The following is an 11,699-nucleotide window of genomic DNA, read 5'->3' on the forward strand; positions in this document are numbered from 1 at the left end:
CGTCCTTTTCTTCATAAGAGAAAGAAGACGTGCGAGGAGAAGTGAGCTGTCAGCTGCCAGTGCTCCTGGCTCCCTGAACTGAGGTCTCCTCCCTGTACCAGGAGATTATGGGCATTGAAGCAGGAATTTATGAACTTGCTACTGAGAGTCTGTTAGGGATCAAAATATCACACGTAGTGTTGCTTTCTCTCTCTCTCTCTCTCTCTCTCTCTCTCTCTCTCTCTCTCTCTCTTTTATAACAAAGCAGACAGGCTTTTCAAAGAGAAATTTTGTTGAGCCTCGCCATCTGTTCTCTTTGTGGTGGACAGCAGAGCCAGTGGTTTTAGCCTACCCACTATAGGCCGTCATTTCTTGAGTTTTCATGGTACACTGCTGATCTCATTTGGAGAAACACCCACCATGTTGCCCAACCCTTCATTGCATGGATAGGAAAACTGTGGTCTCAGTTATTGGACACTGCATGAAATAGGGGCAGGTCTTTGAATACCCACGACTGTGTTCTTTGTACACACTCAGCCATCAAACAGATATTTTATGATTCAGATGATGATTTTTAGATCCTAAAATCCACACTGGCAGATAGGGTCATTTGCAGCAGTGATAGAAGTAACCATTTGAAATGAAATGAGTAGGCTGAACCCTTCAAATATGATTATTACATTGATAAACTGTCTTAAAATTTATGTTAATTTTTAATTTTTTTATGTTTTTCATTAATGCATTATAATTATACATAATAGTGGGGTTTGGGTGAAATAGTCATATATGCACAAAATGTAATTTGCTCAAGTTTGTTTCCTAGTACTTCCCTTTTCCACCCCATGCTTCTTCCCCCTCTCCCTTTTCCTCTATTCTTTGGGTCTTCCTTCTATTTATATACATATATGCATTTTCACTAATGCATTATAATTATACATAGAATGGGATTTATTGGGGTATGTTCATACATGCAGATAGCATAATTTCATCAATTTTATTTCCCAGTTCTTCCAGTCTGGCTTATTTCACTTAGCATGATTTTCTCTGGTTCCATCCATTTATTGACAAATAGCATAACTTCCTTCTTAATGGCTGAGTAGAGAACTCCACTGTGGGAATTCATGCCATTCATCGTTGATGAACACTTGGGCTGGTTCCATAACCTGGCTATTATGAATTATGCTGCTCTAAACAGTGAAATGCATGTTATTGCCATAGTAAGCTGATTTCAATTCTTTTGGATAAATACTGAGGAGTGGAGTAGGACAGCTGGGTCATATGGTGGTTCCATTTCCAATCTGTTAATTAATTTTAAGAGCCACCTTTGTCTAGTTGCTATCCCACTGTATAGTGTAACTCTAAACCAGTGTCTATCAACTCTGGATGTATATTGGAATTCCCAGGGAACTTAAAAAAAATACTGTGCCCTGACTTTCATTGATTTTATGTGGCTTAGGGTAAGGACAATGGAATTCTTAATGCTCCCCAGTGGATTCTAATGCTCAGTCAAGGTGGAGAGCCATCAGTCCAGTCAACGATGGCAGATACAATGTCAGTTCCACACTCCATTGTTCCCAGTGGCAAGGAATTCAGTGAGGAGTTAGCTGCCATCCAAAATCTTAAGAGGACTTAATATGTCGTGGGGAAGAGGTGATGTCATTGAGGACAAAGAATTATTAAAACTGCCCTTCTTCAATTTTGTAAAAGGACAGTGTGATCCAAAGGAAACAAAATGGTCACCTCCACCTGAGGGAGGAGAGAGGGAGAGGGTGTCTTGGTGCTAATGCTTCTGGTAATGAGTTTTTTTTTTTTCCAGAAATGCATTTGGAACAATAGATGTTTCTGGCAGGCATGTCAAAATTCACGTCAGTAATTCTCAATAGGATTAACCTGGGATTACAGAAAATCTAATTAAGTGAACCATATCATCTGAGACCTACAAAAGACACTTAACGTTGTCTTTGAAAGTCCTGCCTGTCTGAGAGGTCTTGGCATATGCTTCAGAAAATGCTCTGAACACATACAAGGCACTTGACTCGTTTGCTGTATCCCATTACTTTTCTTTTATCCTTCATTTTTTAAAAAAACCCCACATTTCTTCAGATAAAATGACATTAATACATTGAAAAGAAAGGATTGGGCTTCAAAGAGATAATTATGAGGCTACAGTTGGTGTCTGTTTCCTAAAAATAAAGGGGGGTAAGAAACCCTCTGTACCATATGTAGATACACAAATGTCATTTAAAATGTGGCAGTGTTTAGTCTGCTTTTGGCAGGATGCAGTGGACCTGGGAAGTGCACCAGGAAGGAGTTCTCAGAACAACTCACCCACACTCCAGTGAAAAGCAGGCTTCCAATAATTGGAAGAACCTGACTGCACCCCACTCCTGCTCGCTGGCATCCAGACACTCTGATTAAACCGGACCAGTGTGTGTGTGTGTGGCTCTGAGTGAACTCGGGTCACAGGATGCATTTCTCAGAATTTAAAGGCTCTGAGCACTGGGGGTCTGAGATGCTCTCTCTCTCCTGGCTTTAGTAATTATTTCAAAAGACTACATCCAGCCCCTGTCAGTTAGTTATCCAGGCCACCTTAGCATGATTCCTCCACATTGTTTACACCTATAAAAATGGACTGTTCCACACACAGTGGCTCTCTGCAGGATTTCAGACTCCAGAGAGAATATGCAGACGGTTGGCCCTGGTCTTGTTCCCTTCCCTCTGACAGTCTCTCTGTTTCCCCTTATAGAGCCTGGGCTGCATTGTTTTCTGAAAATGGTTTGAAAGAGAAGATTGCTTTTAATCCAGGTTTGGGGGAGAGTGGGAAAGGAAGATGTTAGAATATTTTCTCCTGTTGGTAACTTCTTCCTGTGCCTTTGTTTTTCTTGTGTACAGTGAGGATTTGAGATTTTTCCTCACCTTGCCTTTCATTCTGGATAAGTGATTGATCAGCTCTGTGTCTCAGTTTTCCTACTTGTCTATTGAAGTGCACGATCAATAGTTGAAGTTCCCTCCCTCGTCATCCACTTCTGAGGTTCTAGTTTAGTAATGTAACAAAATCTCCACACTTCAACACAAAGGATTGCATTCATGATGGTGACCCTTGGAAGAACTTGAGTTACCTATCCTCCTGTCCACCTGCTTCACAAAGATTAAAATGCTTAATACTCAGTGCTTTTGCTTTCCAAACCTGCCTTCCTCCGGAGGAGGTCAGGGTCAGCAATGTTATGATTTCAGTTTCCCCTTACAGTTGTCTCATCTTCTCTCCTCCTGCTCAGTCCCAAGGGCCTCTGCATCTGCAAGGCTCTAGAAAGGGGTTTTAGAACCTTTCCTCCTCCTAAGCCTTCTGTTTCTAGTTTAGGACGCCTCTTCCCTGAACTATTTCGGTGGTTCCAGGACATCAGACAAAACAAACACACACACAAAATCAGGCAATCTCAATAGTTTATGTATTGAATACATGATAAAATGATATCATTTAGTACATACTGGACTAAATAAAATATGTGGTTAAAATTCATTTCATCCATGTTTGAACCTTTTAAAACATATTGTGTAGAAATTTCAAAATTATGCATGTGACTTACATTATATTTCGATTGGACATCACTGGATGACTTATCTCAGCACTCTCATGCACATCTGTCTTTACATTTAGCAATTCCTATTAGAAGTATGGGGCCCTTCATGGGGCAAGCACCATGCTGTGCCAATGCACATATCCTGGGCTTACAATAGGCATTTGTTTACTTGAGGAAGGAGCAGCATCCCTCACTGAGCTTAGTCACCTACTGTGTTCCAGGGTGTCTACTGTTTTACAATAGTGATCAGAAAAGAAATGGCTCTTGCCTTTACAAACTTAACATTTTTTTGAATGTTCCCCATATGACAGGTATCCTACAAAGTTCTTTCAAGGCATCACCTCTTTTGATCTTTGCACTCCCACTTTGAGACCCATGCTAGTGTGCTTCCCATTTCCAACATGGCAGCCTGGACTCACAGAGGATGAGTCATACATCCAGTGAGTAGTAACTTGAGCTCCATTCCTCTAAGCCCTTCTTCCTGAGCCCCTCCTGTTCATTGTTTCCTGGAAGATGTTACTGCTCACCCTAGTTTCTCCTGCATGCCTTAGATATTCTGAATCCTGCCAATCTCTTAGCTGGAAATCTTTAATGGATTCCCATTGTCCATCAGAAAAGGCTCATTCCTAAGGCAAGGATTCAAGACTTGTCACATTAACAGGGCTCTGCATTGCCCAGGCTGAGGGGGCACTACTCCCATCATGTTGTATGTTTGTGAGGCTTCCTGGAGATGGGCAGCGGACTATCCCATCAGCCGGGCACAGACCTTTGAATGAGATGAAAATCTCCATCCCAGAAGGTCCCTCAGTCTAGTGAAGCACAGACTCACAGTTTCCTGTAGCTATGGAAGAACCTTTAATAGGCAATTTCCAGCTTTCTACTTTATGAAAAGAAAACTTAGTCCCTGAGAAAGAAGCATTTTTTTCCCTGAAGTTACACATCAGTTCACTTGTAGAACCTCTATGCTAGACCACATTATCTTGACTTTTGGTCTAGAGATCTGGGTGTTTTTGGTTTTTTGTTTTGGTTTTGTTTTGTTTTTTGCCTCATCTTCCTTGGAAATTCATAGGAGAATATGGCATTTTCTTTTTTAAAATATCTTTTTGAGTTGTAGATGGACATAATGCCTTTATTTTATTTGTTTATTTTTATGTGGTGCTAAGGGAATGGACCCAGTGCCTCACACTTGTTAGCATTCCCAGCACGAAAGAAAATGGCAGTTTCTACAGCTGAACAAGTGATCTCCTCAACTACAGTAATGTACCTTTGAACAGGCCTGACTTTTTCCTCTTAATTCTCATAGTTTACTAGGTCACTGATTTTTTTTTTTTTTTTTTTTGGTACTGGGGATTAAACTCAGGGGCACTGAACCACTGACCATCCACAGCCCTATTTTGTTTTGTTTTGTATTTTATTTAGAGACAGAGACTCACTGAGTTGCTTAGCTCCTTGCTTTCCCTGTGGCTGGCTTTGAACTAGACATCCTCTTGTCTCATCTTCCCAAGCTGCTAGCATTACAGGCATGAGCCACCGTGCCTGGTTTAGGTCCTGTTTTCATAAGGGCAGCAAAAAGGCAGTGTATTGTCATCTGATGGACACGGTATTGCATGTGACTTCATACAACTTCAGAAACAAATCAGCAGGGCTGGGACCCTTGGAGATGGCAGCTAGAGGGCAGTCCCTGATTGCCTAGGTCTTCAGAAAACAGGGCCACACACTTTTCCAATGGCATAGCATAGGAACAGAGGCTGTCTTTACTTCTCTTTGGTTTCTGACTGACTTGCTCTTGTCCTAATTTCACTAAAATTTGAGCCACCACTGGTTGTCAGTTAGAGGCTGTGCCATTCCTCAGTTCCTTCCCAACCTACCTGTTCAGCCCCCTCTACCAACTGCAAAGGATCCCTGCTTTCTGGCATTCAAGTTCTCAAGAGAATCTGACTCACCCAGCTTATCATTATGAGCCACGTGGCAGAGGTAGAGGCAGTCAGTGGTCGGTTTATGGCTTGATTGTCACAGGAGTAGGGGTGGTCATTCCTCAGAGTATGAGGGAGGATGCTCCAGGCATTGGTGGGTGTGGGTGTGGGGGTTTACTTGGAAGAGACTGGAGTAGGCAAATGTCAGCTGATATGTCACACATTCATCTGTAGGGCTGTGGTCCCTGACTCATTCTTGCTCCTCGAAAGGGTCTTATTTGCATTGACCCTATCCTACCATCACTCATCTGCATAGGTCATGTTCTCACTATTAGCAGAAGACAGTGACAGATCCTACAGGTAGGTGCTACTTGACTTCAGTTTATTCCCAAAGTACCACCCAAACCCGGCACTGTGAAATGTTATGGACAAATGAAGGAATGGGCAAATAAATAAAGTTTTATACGTATTTGCTGGTCAGAGACAATGGGGCATTTTCATACAGGACTTTCATATCAACAGTGACGTTAGGTGATGTCAAGCGTCTGTATATCTTTGCCACTTTGACCTCATTTTCACCCAGGCAGTTTAACTTATGCAGAAGAAAAAAATGAAAATGAAATATGAAATCCTTCTCCCTTTCCACACATTCATGGAGAGCACAGTCAAAGCTGACACTGCTGACAGTGTGATTTCTTATATGTGTTGATACATTTTATTCATCTTAATAATTAACATTGAAAAATACTGCAGTGAGAAAAAGTCTGTCTTAAAGACTGAACAGAGGACAATATTAAGTTTTTCAGTGCACACATAACATATGACCGTCTTATCACTTGAAGATGATTTAATTATTAAAGATATAAATAAGTACCAAATGGTTACACAAGGATGACATCAGGGGCCTTACGTTGGATTCCTATGATACCTTCTGGCTAGGGGACCCAAGAATATAAAGTCTTATTATGCAGACATAGAGCATAATGGAATTCCCATCTGACAAAGATGAGTTTCAATATCAAATAAAATTGTATAGTTGAGATGATCCTTGAAGATGGAAAATGCAATCTGCTTGTACTGAAGACCAGGAATGTGAACTCTCAGAGTTTGGGAGGTGGGTGAAATATTCCCAAGCCAAACACAGGTTTTGTAATCATATAAATTTGAACTTGAATTGCGACCTTGCCAGTGATTGAGCCTGTACGTGGATGAGTTACTTTACAACTTGGAGCTTCAGTTTTCTCATGAATAAAGATTTGAGTAATATTTTCATACAATTGTGGTGAAAACACAATAAAATGGTGTGTACTGAGCCCAGAGCATGCTGTCCAATTTCAGGAAAACCAGGAGCCTGGCCAGAGTTAGTATCTACTATTGTAATTTAATTCTGTCTAAACTGTACATGGTGGAACTAGGTTTTAAGTCCAGGTTTGCATGATACACCAGGAGGGAATGATCTTTCTACTTCCAAAGCTGAGCTCCCGGACATTCTCTAGAGTCAGACTTACCTTGGAGCAGTAGTGACATTTCCATTCATCTTTCGAGAACCTGCTGGTCATTAACAAGGGGCCATTTTTCTGCATACATAACATTTGAATTTGGTATTATTGTGGAGTAATATACACCATAATCCTTTTGTAGTCTACACTGTATATTTTGCACCTGAAAAGAAGTGATTGCCTCGAGTTCGTGCCAGTGCAGAAATCAGGGAAGAAGACCCGTGATTCGATAATTCTTGTAATACTTCCTCTTCTCTTCCTCAGTGATTTTTCACAGACGAAACATAATTCCTGTGATTTGATTTGAAACCAGAGACCAGCTCAGTGCTGAATGATGAGATCAAAATGGGGAATAAAATATGCTTGCATTAATTTGCATAATAGAATCAAATTGGTTACAAAGCTGTGTTTGTTGAAGGGGAGATCGGAGCTCCAGAGCTCACCAACAAGGGGACTTTACCCGTACAGAATGGATTGTGATTCTAGTGCGGGCTGTGGTAATATCCTTCATTAATGATAACCTGTCTTTAGCTACCTGGAAATAAAAAGAATGGGTCCATCTTCTCTGATCCTTCCAGCTCTGTAGGGAGGAGAGAGCTGAAATTTCAAATCTGTTTCCTTTTTGTTAAGTGCTTTCCTCTTTCCTTCTCTACCCCATAACAATTTCCAGCAGGAGTCCAAATATACTTAAACACCCATATATGTCATTTTCTTTAACAGAGACAAAAGCAGGCACAGCAAGAGAGTTTTATGCTCAGGGCACAGTAGCTTATGACGGGCTATCTGCTCTCAAGATAGAGGGGAGAGCTTTCCATCTAGGGCTGGTGGTTTTGCAAATCCATTTTCCTATCATGTTATTACTCCTGTGACTTTCAACAACATTTATTTTTCCCTCCAAGCAATATGCTCCCTTCATAAAATAAAGCCCTCCTATATGTTTTAGAGGAACCCCCATGCTTAGGCATTATGGAAAGTACTTTAATGGAAAGATTGTTCAAGAACTTCCCTGGGGGTCTTTATTAAAGCTAATTAGAACACTGATATATTTTCCTAATTATTACCAACATCAAGGTCTTCTTAGGAGGGAGGTCTCCTATTAATTTTCATGCGAGATTCCTGCAAAGTTTCTACCACTGAATACATCAATCACTTCTCCAGATTCTAGAAACATTTCCTTTAAAAAAAAAAGAACAGAAAAACAAAACCTGAAGAAAGGATTCTTGAGTACATTTTAACTTATATATTCATATTTAACCTGTAAATGTAGAAATTCAGAAACATGAAAAAAAATATTTTAAAAAAAGCTTAACTTTTGTGCACTATGAATTCATTAAGGCGTGGGTGTACATTTGTGTGGGTGGGCTGATATAATTACTTCCTGTTCCTCTTTGGTCTTGCTATGAAATGTTTTCTTTTTTTTTTCTTTTGGGTTTAATTCATAATTTTTATCATAGCCTACCCCAAGCCTTCCTGCTACTGTAACTGAAATTATTGTCATGGTCAGTCTATTATGTGTTCCTGGGGTTGTGTTTCTACAATCAGATCCTCAGTCTTTTCTCAAATAGGCATGACAGGTAGAATCATAGGGATAGGAATGTAAGTACTTGGGCAAAATGCAGGGCGTTCAATCTCAGCTCCCCTCCTTCCTAGCTGTGTAACCTGGGGTGAGTTAGTTTTTCTTGGTGCACCTCAGACTACTTATTTGTAAAACAGGAATAATATTTGTACTGTCTTGTAGAGTTGTTGGAATGATTGGGTGACTCAATTCATGGAAATCCCTTGCAAGAACATTGAGCAGATAGCACCTGAGAAATGTTATCTATTTTTCAATATTTTCATTATAATCTTATTATTGGTGTACACCCAATTACTGGCTTACTTCCCACATTCAGGTGGCTGCTAGGTTATCATTTTTATTACAGTGTCCATACAATTTCCTTATGAAATACAAAAGAAATGGAAAGAGATATTAATTTGCTGATTAGCAAAAGACTAACTAGACCCAGATGGCATGGGTTCAAATCCAAGCTCATCTCTTACCAGAAGCCTAACCTAGCATAAATTTCTTTTTCTTTTCTTTTCTTTTTTTTAATCTGGACCTCAGTTTCCTTCTCCTTTCAAACAAGAAGCATGTCCATTTACAATATTGATATAGAAATCAACAGACACATTAATATTTGTAAAGCTTTTAGAATAATGGTTATAAAATACTTTTGTAAATAGATTTTCCTTCTCAAAGTGAATAAACAAAAAGTGATAAAAACCCATCTTATACAAAGCTAGAGGAATCATTAAAATTTTTATATATTGCATAGTCATCTGAGCACTTAACATAATGAATTTGGACAATGACATTCACAAGCAAGTTGATTTCACTGTCTTTTCCAACAGAAATAAGCAGACAGTTTTACTGTCTAACAAAGGGTAAGGTTGATTGTTTATTGGTCATATGGAAACTCTTAAACGCATTAACATTAAGCTAGATTGTTTTTCTTAAAAAGGGGGAAAAAAGTTGTCATCTAGTTTCAACACTTTGGTATCAGAAATAATTGTACTTTACAGCAAAATGGCAGCCAGAATAGAGAGGTGCAGAAATATCGACTTTAATTAAACCCTTTCTTTCAAATACACTTCACAGTTTATATGCAAGAATAATTTATCACCATGTGAATGAACGTTTAATACTTGGCATGGTACAAAATGGGCAGGGATCTCACAGCACCATATGTTCTGCCTTTTCTTTTGCTTCTTGAATTTCTATAGAGGCAATATTAATTTTGAACTTGAAGTATGTGGTTTAAATCATATGTTCGAATTTTGTGGATGGACTGTTTTGAGCTCAGATCCCAGGTATGTATCAAATAAGATATAAACTCAACTATTAAGAGGCTGATTTCCTGTCTAGTAAAGACATAATAAGAGTCGGGGGGAAAAATTGGCCCCTGCCATCTCTCACCAGAGCTCCAACCACGAATATGAAGATGGAGGCCTGTATAGAGAATTTCAATCAAGGGCTTCATTTTGCTGAGAATGAAGCAGATTGTCACAAAAGGGAAAATAATGAGGTTCCTTGATAAGCTGGGGCAGATTCCCACCCAATCTCACTCTTCACCATGTAGTCCTAGAGACTTTCCTGTTGCTTCCTATTTTCCTCATTTTGGGATCTCACCACTCCTGGGGCCTCTCTGTGCTCTTTCCACATTGTCTGTTTGGCTTGCTATATAAAAAACATTTAGTGTCTTATTAAAATGCTGTGTTTAAGGTTGAAACTGTTAAATGGCAAACACTTCATTTTTGACCTGCTTTTTTCTCTCTTACACTTTTACCCACCCAAGTGCCCGCATATCACAAATCTTGAATATTACACTTTCTATTATTTGAGAAGTAACTATCATGCTACCATCACAAGTGATGTCGAGAACAATGATTGGACTCCTGAAATTATCTTGTATCTATAAGTTCCCCAAATATCATTTTGCCATATTACAAAAAAAGAAAAAAAAAGAGGAGGCCTGGCTTGGCAGAGTCAAAGACCATCAGAAAGGAAGGAATTAGAACAAATTGGAATTCCTCTAATTTCTTTAGTTCTTAGACTACCAAGGCCAAATCGCTATGGTATCCTGAGTTATTCCTGTTCTTCAATTTCTCCCTTAGAGAAAGCACCTCTTCTGGGCACCTCCATCTGCACTCACCCCTAAAGCAAGGAGACCTGCAAGCGTAGATTGTGGCCCTCTAGGAAAAGTGGAAGCAAGCCAACATGTGTCAGTTTTCCACTCGGTCTTCAGTCTTATGTGGGTGCAAAAGTTCTCATCCTCCTTGTCATTCACAGAAGACCCCAGGGGCTCATAGTAACTGATTGACATGTCCAAGGTCACTCATCTTATAAGATCTAGAAGTGGTATTTCAATTCAGGCCTATCTGATTTTCAAGTCTAATTACCTTCCACAGTTATTGCCCATCATCCTTGGGATCGGACCTGACCTCTTGTCTCTATCATGCTCCATTGCCTGCTTTCCTTACATTTTCCAGTCATACTAAAGTCTTAAAATATGTTGTGCCTTTCACTACCTGTAGGGTTAGGGTCATGCTAGTCCTTCTGTAAGGTATCCTGTTTTAGTCAGCTTTTTTTGACACTCTGAGCAAAAGACCCAACCAGATCAATTGTAGAGAAGGAAAAGTTTATTTGGAGACTTACCATTTCAGAGGTCTCAATCTATATATAGCAGACTCCATTCCTCAGGGCTCAAGGTGAGGCTGAACATCATGGCAGAAGAGTGTGGCAGAGGGAAGCAAAGAGATCTACCCTCGCCAGATACAAAATATATAGCATGATGTCCTGCCCCAATGACCCAACTCTTAACCTCATAAACCAATCATTTCTCCTCTGAACCTTCTTACGTTGTCTCACACGTGAGCTGTTGTGGGGATACCTTACATCCAAACCATAATATATCCCATTCTTTCCCTTCTTGTGCTCATCCATTCTACCCTCTAGATAATCTGCCTTAATTGCCCCAGTCTCTGCCATCTCTAGTTTGGATTATCTGTTCCTCTCCTGGGCTTTCAAAATACTCCAAGTTGATCTATTACAAGAACTTAACCAAACACATGCACAATCAATTACACTAACAGATAAATACCGTGAACCAGGTATTGTGCTAAGAGACTTTATGTGTATTACTCATTTAATCCCTGCAACAACCTTGCAATGAGTAGGATTCTTATCCCCG

This window comes from Callospermophilus lateralis, unplaced genomic scaffold (assembly GCF_048772815.1).
Source record: "Callospermophilus lateralis isolate mCalLat2 unplaced genomic scaffold, mCalLat2.hap1 Scaffold_82, whole genome shotgun sequence".
NCBI lineage: Eukaryota > Metazoa > Chordata > Mammalia > Rodentia > Sciuridae > Callospermophilus > Callospermophilus lateralis.